The 8,330-nt window shown below is 35.3% G+C and overlaps 1 long non-coding RNA gene across 2 annotated transcripts; it reads right to left on the bottom strand.

The window, feature by feature from the left end:
• Positions 1-434: 434 nt before the first annotated feature.
• Positions 435-1,896, bottom strand: LOC142533295 (uncharacterized). 2 transcript variants are annotated; one of them, XR_012816720.1, is made up of 4 exons: positions 1,733-1,896; positions 1,028-1,637; positions 842-950; positions 435-704 (listed from the first exon to the last, which is right to left on the bottom strand). It is a non-coding gene; the product is annotated as an uncharacterized LOC142533295 (long non-coding RNA). The 2 variants fall into 2 exon arrangements; XR_012816719.1 differs by lacking the exon at positions 842-950.
• Between the last annotated feature and the right edge of the window lie 6,434 nt (positions 1,897-8,330).

The following is an 8,330-nucleotide window of genomic DNA, read 5'->3' as shown; positions in this document are numbered from 1 at the left end:
AACGAAGTTTGAATGATTGTGTATGACTACTAAAATTAAATAAAACTCAAAGATAAAATTCAAGACTGAAATAACGAGATATAGAATCTAGACCAATTAATTAAATTTCAATGAGAAATGAATTTATTGGAAATATTGGTTCACCTACCCCTCGTTAATTGATTAATTCGTTCGATAGTGGGTAGGATCCCCTTTATTCCCAACAAATAATTAAGTTAGCTACTCGAATTCATAGTGAAAATAAACAACCAAGGTTTAAACGATAAATTCTAAATAAGAAATACTAGACGAGACGAGATCTACGAAGAACGATGCTCAGAAATCTTGAAATCTTCAACCCCAAGCAATTTCTCCAAGCTTTTCTCCTTCTCTAGACTCCTTGGCTGCTGAATGATGATCCTTTTTTTCGTGCCTAGGGTTTTTTTCCTTTAGCCTTTCACCTTCCAAGTTGAATAAAATCCAAATAGGAAACTTTCCTTTTTTTGATTCGCGCTGGGGCGGTCAAGTTTCCCCGCCCCAGCGCACGATCTTCTGTACTGCTGGTGTCTTCCGCAGCCTCTCGCGCTGGGGCGATCAAGTTTGACCGCCCTAGCGCGAGGTGTTCTGCTTGGCATTCGTTTTTTTTGCTGCACTCGCGCTGGGGCGGTCAAGCGCGACATCTTTTATCCCCAGCCTTCTCTTTCAGTTGATTTTTCTCCATTTTTCTGCACATCAACATAACTTCAGTGAGCGGTGATCAAATGCAATAAAATAAGAAGAAATAGACAGAATGCAGACTCCATATAACCCAGAACGATGCAAACTACGACTCACACAATGCATTAAAACACGTAAATATTACCTCTATCATTCCTCCCCTCCCTAACTCGGTGTGATTATTACAAGATTTTCATAACTCGGTGTGATTATTACAAGATATTCATAGACCAATATTTTAGCTGCTTTTGGCCCTATTAAAAGAAATCCTCGTCATGCAAGAGTTTAAGTCTATTACAAAAAATCAAATTCAATTTCAATAATCACTCACATTTTCTTCGCAGAAGCCCACGAGTCTCACTGTGTTGTTGTGCTTCACTTTTGACAGTAGTCTTACCTCTGCTTCAAGAGAAATATAATAAACCAGAATATATTTAAAGAAACAAAACAAACCAAACTAATTATCGCGTAATTCTTTATTCAACGTTCACCTAAATCTTACATTGTCAAGTCTAGCATAACAATTATTCTAATGCAACTTAGTCTCCAGAACACAAAACATCAGCTGGAACTAGCTGGAAAATACAGCTGAACACGGGGGAAATTTAGAGCTTAAATCCTTAGTCAATATACCAAAAATAACAAGGAAACCCAAACCAAAACCTTGCATAAATCGGACAAGAAATTGTGTGCTAGAACAGAGCATGAACCGAGCTTAGGTCTGCTGCTATTCTTCATTTCAGAGTAGGAGATGGGGAGCTAGAACTTCTACACTTCTTCTCGGGTAGCTGGACGTCGGCGGCGAAGGCTGGAGATGGTTGACGAGGCGGTTTACGCAAGGAAGGAGAATGCTAACGAGCAGCTAGCAGTTTCGAGGTGGTCTCTTGCCAGAGACCCGCCGGAAATCTCATCGGAAATGACTTTAACTACCTGAACAGCAGCTGGAAAATAGAGAAAGACATAGACCCACATTCGAAGCCCTTAAACTTCACCAATATACCAAGAATCGACCAAAAAACGAATCCAAGAAACTCACCGAAGCCGGAAAGAATTCGCGCTCAGAAACATGTCATGAACAACACCTCCATTCGTGAAGTTGATGGATAGATCGCACGGTGTTCGGCCGGTCTTCCTTGGCAGTGAGAAGCGGCGGCTTAGGCTTGAGAATTTGGAGGAAAAGAGGACGACGTACAGGGCTATGGATTGATTGGGTTGGGTTTTCTTTGTGTTCTTCTCTCTTTTATTTATAAGTGTGTAATATGTATGTGTGTATACATGACCTCCAAAATTTAATATTAACTACAATTTTTTTAAAAAAAAATTCAAAGAACAATTTTTGTAAAACCATTGTCTTTTACCATATAAAACAATAAAAAAAGACAAACCGTTGTCGTAGTCCTAAAAAAACCAGCTCAAAGACAACGGTTTGTTTAAACCGTTGTCTTTGACTTTTGACAAAAACGCATATAAACAACGGTTTACGAAAAACTTTGTAGTAGCCCAAAAAAACCCGCTCATAGATAACGATTTTTAAAAACCGTTGTCGTAGACACATCAAAGACAACGGTTTTAAAAAACTGTTGTCTATGAGTGGGTTTTTTTAGGTTACAACAACGGTTTTTGTTGAAACCGTTGTTAAAAAAAAAACATAACAGTTTTAATAAAAACCGTTGTCTTTTGAGTGTGGTTAAATTCATATTTTTTTGTAGTGGCAGTTAAGTAAACTGGTGATCCAATAAGACCTCGATCCAGAGTTACCTCTACTAAAATCAACCCTTCATCTTTATGAAATTTAGATAATGAACTCATTGGGGTTGCTGTTGAGGAACGTGTTTCCATACCAAACTTTTTCATAAGCTCTTTTGTGTAATTAGCCTGATTAATGAAGATACCAGCTAACAATTGTCTGACTTGTAATCGGAGGAAGAATGTCAGTTCTTCCATCATACTCAATTCGAATTTGTCCTGCGTTAACTTGACAAATTTCTCACACAACTTTGAGTTAGTAGATCCAAATATAATTTCATCCACATAAATTTTTACAAGCAAAATGAAATCATTTTTAGAAAATTTGAAGAGTGTCTTTGTTGGAACATTTTATGTTCGCAATCTTCATTTTGATGCTAACAAAACTTGTTATTTTGTTACTGATAAATTTACCTAAGTGCCCAGATCTGATATCAGTTACGAGCTGTCAAAATCGCAAACTGAATACGTCAAACTTATCGCACAAACTGAACCAGCCGAACTGAAATGTCCACGAACAGTTCAACTGATTGTCCAGCTGATAGGTTGTTCAGCAGGAGGTCTTCAGAAGCCCGGCCAGCTGATGAAGAGCCCAGCTGACCAGTTCAACTGAAAGAGTGAAATCAGTTCAACTGATGAGTCAACTGATTTCACCAGCCCAACTAAAGATCAGTTCAGATGACCAGTTTAGAGCATCAGTTAGAATCAATCAGTTGCAGATCAAGACAAGATTATCCAAATGGATTCCAACTGTGCACAAAGCAATTGTCCAGTCAAAGGAAAATAATGAACGTTGCATCATAGCTTAATGACAAAACGTTCCAGAATGGTTGTTGGAAAGTACAAACACAATTCAAGAAACAGATTCAAAATGCAACGGATACAATAATTGAGTCTCACTATACAATCAAGCTTCGCGCCTATAAATAGAAGACGAAGATCAGTGAGAAGAGAGCCTCGACGGATGATGAATATGAGTTTGTAAAAAAAGAAGGGCACGCATAATGCACATCAGCTTACAAAAGCATTCAGCCCAGATTTGAGGGAACACTTCAACATGTTTACCAGCTTAGATTAGAAGCCAAAATCCCTCAGTGTGTGAGAACACTTTCGTGTTATATTAATTGTTCAGTTCTCACACACGCACACAAAATCACTCACATATATCATAGAGTAGAGCTTATAGAATCAGTTGAGTGAGTCTTGCACAAAGACAATAAACTTGTGTTTGTAGTCTTTGGCACATAGACGTTAAACAAGTGTTGGCTGGAAGGTGCTGTCTTCAGTCTAGACTAGCAGTTAAGTTAGGCAGTAGAGTAAGTCCTAAGTTGAGTGGGTTTGTACAAAGTTTTGTATAAATCAAAGTCTTCTAGTGGATCCTCCCGAGGTGGTAGAAGGGATGACGTAGGAGAAGTTTAAGTCTCCGAACATTCATAAACATATCTTGTGTTATTTCTGTTTAACTATTTGTTTTTGTTCTTAACTGATTTGATCAATTCAGCTGATATCAGTTCAGTTCTGTCCATAACCGAACTGATATGAGCCAGAACTGATCCCATGTAATTTTCAGTTATTCAGTTGCACGGGATATAAAAACCGATCAGTTTTCTTAACGAATGATTACTTTGAGTATTTTCCGCTTAGTTTGTAACCAAACTCGATTTAATTCATCGGTGATTTTATTTTTAGAACACGAGCTATTGCAGCTCATTGATTTATTGTGTTTGAAGCACCCTCACAGGTGCCCCGCATGATCCATCAATTGGTATCAGAGCAATTGAATCTTGTTTCTAAATATTTCCATCTTTACAACTGAATATAATGTCTTCCTTCAATAAGATTCCAATGTTCTCTAGAAAAAAATTCGATGATTAGAAGATAAGAATGCATGCTCACTTAGCTGCACAAGACGATGATATGTGGTACGTTATAACTGACGGACCAATGAGATTAGTGAAAGCAAATACTATTGGTTCCATAACTGATGGTGCACCACACCGCATCGACAAACCACGTGAAGAATGTAAAGCATAAGATAAAAAAAATCCAATTTGGATAATGTGGCCAAAGATATTTCGTACAAGACATTGGATAAAATTAATTTTAGTAAAATAAAGATGTGTATTTTCAACAAAAGAGATTTGGGATAAACTGATCCAGCTATGTGAAAGAAATGAGCAGACAAAAGAAAATAAACTCTCAGTTGCTGTTAAGAAGTTTGACAATATTAAAATGAAGATTGGAGATTCCATGAACGAGTACGATGAAAGAGTCAGCGGCATTATAAATGAACTAAATGCACTTGGAAAAGTGTATTCAAACAAAGAAGTTGCACTGGAGGTGGTTCGAGGTCTTCCCAAGGAATGAGATGTCAAGACCATGGCTATGAGAGAGTCAAAGGACTTGAATAGGGTTGAATTACATGACTTATTTGCTGATCTCAAAGCTTATGAGTTCGAGCTGCAGACAAGAGAATGAGAACCTTCTACACCAGTAGTTACAACTGGTCTTAGTGCTCAAAAACTGGAACCAACTGGTTCAGTAGAGAAAACTGCAGATCAGCTAAGTATTGATTTCATGTCATTATTTGTAAAGAAATTTGGTAAATTCATGAGAAGAAACCAAGGTTCATTCCAACGACATTATCAGAAGAACAATTCTAATGAAGAACCAAACTCTTGCTTCAACTATGGAAAGCAATGACAGTTTATTGATGACTGTCCAAAACCAAAGAAGGACAATAAACATTCAATTGAAAAAGGGAAAAAAATCAGTTGAATACAAAAGAAGAGATAAGAATGATAAAAGATCATTCAAGAAAAAACATGAAGTCCTGCTAGCTGAATAAAGCAAATCAAAATGGGCAGAGACTGACAGTGAAAAGTCAGAGTCAGTGAGCTCAAGCAGCTCCAGTGATGATGAAGAATAAGTTAAGTGCTTAATAGCAAATGATGTAGAACTGGAGTCAACAAGTGAACATGTATTTTACTTCAGCTCTACTGATTTTACATGAGAAGAACTCATTGCCACTTTGTATGACATGGTAAATGAGTATCACAAACTTGCTCACTCTTTTGAAAAACCAAAGCTGAGCAAACTGATCTCAAAGACAATAAAGCTGAAACTGATCAGTCAGTTGAATTGTTGAGTCTGACATATATATTGATTATGGCTCCCAGATCACACATTATCACGTTCTCTATTCTCTACCATATTATAGAAAATAGATCTCAAAAGAAACCTAAAAGATTCTATAATTGAAAGAACATGTAGATTCGGAAGATCAGAAACTTGTTATTAAGGAACTCGTTCTTAAGGGGTGATAATTACGAGCTCAGGTACGCTTCCGCTAAACTTTATTGTATTATTCTTTATGCTTTAGCATGATAGATTTTGTGATTATATGGATTTTTCCCAACAAGAAATACTTGTAATCCTTTAATTCTCTAATCTAATATAATTACTAGGTTTTATTCGGGGAAAAAAAATCGTGTAGTAATTGATGCCACTTGAAATTGGCGACTTCTATTTAGGATGCTAATTAAGATTTAATTAATATTTTTTAGGGCAATATAATTTTTTAGACAAATTTTTTCTAAGATCTACATATTTTGTGCCAAATATTATTTTAAATTTAAAAGAAAAGAAAACCTGAGAGTGACGGCTTTCATGTGATCGTTCTAGTGAAACGATTCAGGAGTGAGAAAAAAATACAAAATTTCCGTATAATGAGGTTGTCGTACCAAAAAATACAGAATTTACCAAAATTTTTATTATATTGAAGATTTCGGTACGGTGATAATGATACAGAAATTTTTAGTACGGTCACGACATGAAATTTGAAAAATTTCGACATATAACGAAATACTGAAACAATATGTAGAAATTTAAAAATATAAAATAATTTTAAATAATAAAGTAATAAATTTAAAAAATATAAGATTTTTTCCGGTATAAAAGGTATATACCGATACTGTTGCAAAATTTCGGTATACCGCATAATTTTGGTATAATCAGTCTGCTAGTTATATGTGTATCGAAAAAAAACATAATTTTATTTATGTAATTATACTTGATTAAATATTCAGAATTTTATTTATATAAAATACATAATTGAATATTTATAATTTGATAAATTACCTACAGTACTACATAATCACTAGTTTATGTAAACTCATATTAACAAAACATAAGAAAACCTAAATAAAAAATACAAAGTTAATTAGTGTTATATTAAAACCTAAGAAAACAAATTGAACAAATTAAAAATATAATGCACTCAAGTATTATATCAATACCCAAAAACATAAAATACATATGGCATATGGATTGTGGCCTAAAGCTCATGCTGGCATACACATAGGCCAAATAAAAGATGGATCCAACAAAGGGTGGTGATTTTTATCCGGTGTGGTATAGAATATTCAGATTTATGATGAAAATATGTTATTTTGGTATAGAATTCATAAAAGACAAATATTTATTTCTTTCCTTCATCTGCAGGACAAATTGTCCAATTAATAACATTTTTTTCTTTATCAACAGATATCAATTAAAGGTATGGGGTCGACTACCGAGTGTCGAATTAAAGATTCATTTTTTTTCCCATTTAAAGATTCATTCACATCCCATCGAATTAGAATAAATCAAACTTGTATTTTTTTGATATGTTACATGAGAAAATTGAGTAAAATGGAGATCACTAGAAAGTTAAACAATGTAGTATTTTTCCTAAAAAATAATGTGCTGAAAATTTTTAAGGATCTTTACATATTTATCATAAAATAAACTAACAATACTGATGGTATCAAAAATTTCACATATCTTGAGTTCTGGTGAACCAAATACAACACTCCTTACTGAATTGAGTTGGCCGAGCTCCTTGGTCAGCTATGAGTCGGGCATAACTTCCATGTGGATCTGGACAGATGAACAGAAGTTAAAGGACGTCGAAAGTATTTCTGTTGTAACTCATCCGATGCTTTAATTTAGTACTGAGACCAAACTTAAATGTGCGAGAATAATAGTTCTAGTGATAACCTTATATGAATGTATAAAATCATAGAGCATACCTGATATTTATATAGTGAGAGAAGTTAGATACCTTGTATGGAATAAACTCAAGTAAGAAAAGTTCCCTTAAATACAAGATTTGTGTTGATCTTATATTATCCTTAATAATTTATATTTCGAATAGTATATACCAACTTTTTCAGGATTCTTTCCTTATCAAAAGATTTATTCAATAGTTTTATATGGATAAGGCATTATGCACCACCATATTTGTTTTGACTTCAAGTCGATGTATTTGTAATCTGGCTATTCGACAAATGATGTCAGGAGCTCGGCTAGGTAAACTCTATTAGGTTCTCGGGTCTATAAACTCTTCTAGGAGTTCGGATGCTCAAGAATTTCCATCTTGAGACCATTTCCCGATTAGAGAATAGGCTAGACTATGTGCAAGGTCTTAGGCTCTTTGGTTTACTCGCATTAGTTATGATCCATACATTTCTGTGGATGGGCTCGGTCTGGAGTAGTTCGGGTCGGACCTGCTCGGGTTGTCTAGATTGAATGTATCAAATGTGTTTTATGTTAGGAGACTTTGTCTATATTTACCACAAATTCACATGGAATTGACTCGACTATCCATGATTATGCTCGGGCATGACTCTGATCTTCCATGGATCTACTTTTCCCATGGCATGGCTCTTCTGCTCTTCCCAAGATGCTGCTCTTTTTCTCTTCCATGGTGCTTCTCTTATGCTCTTCCTCTCTTCCATGGTCGACATGGGTATGCGTAGGAAAGTACAGATTTGTTTGGGGAAAGACCAAACCTGCTTATACTGGTGACCGACGATTTCGGTTGGGAATAAATCTAGCAAGCGGAC

This window comes from Primulina tabacum, chromosome 18 (genome assembly GCF_025594145.1).
Source record: "Primulina tabacum isolate GXHZ01 chromosome 18, ASM2559414v2, whole genome shotgun sequence".
Lineage (NCBI taxonomy): Eukaryota > Viridiplantae > Streptophyta > Magnoliopsida > Lamiales > Gesneriaceae > Primulina > Primulina tabacum.
The sequence above is the reverse complement of the archived record's forward strand: the minus strand, read 5'-3'. Positions and strand labels throughout refer to the sequence as shown.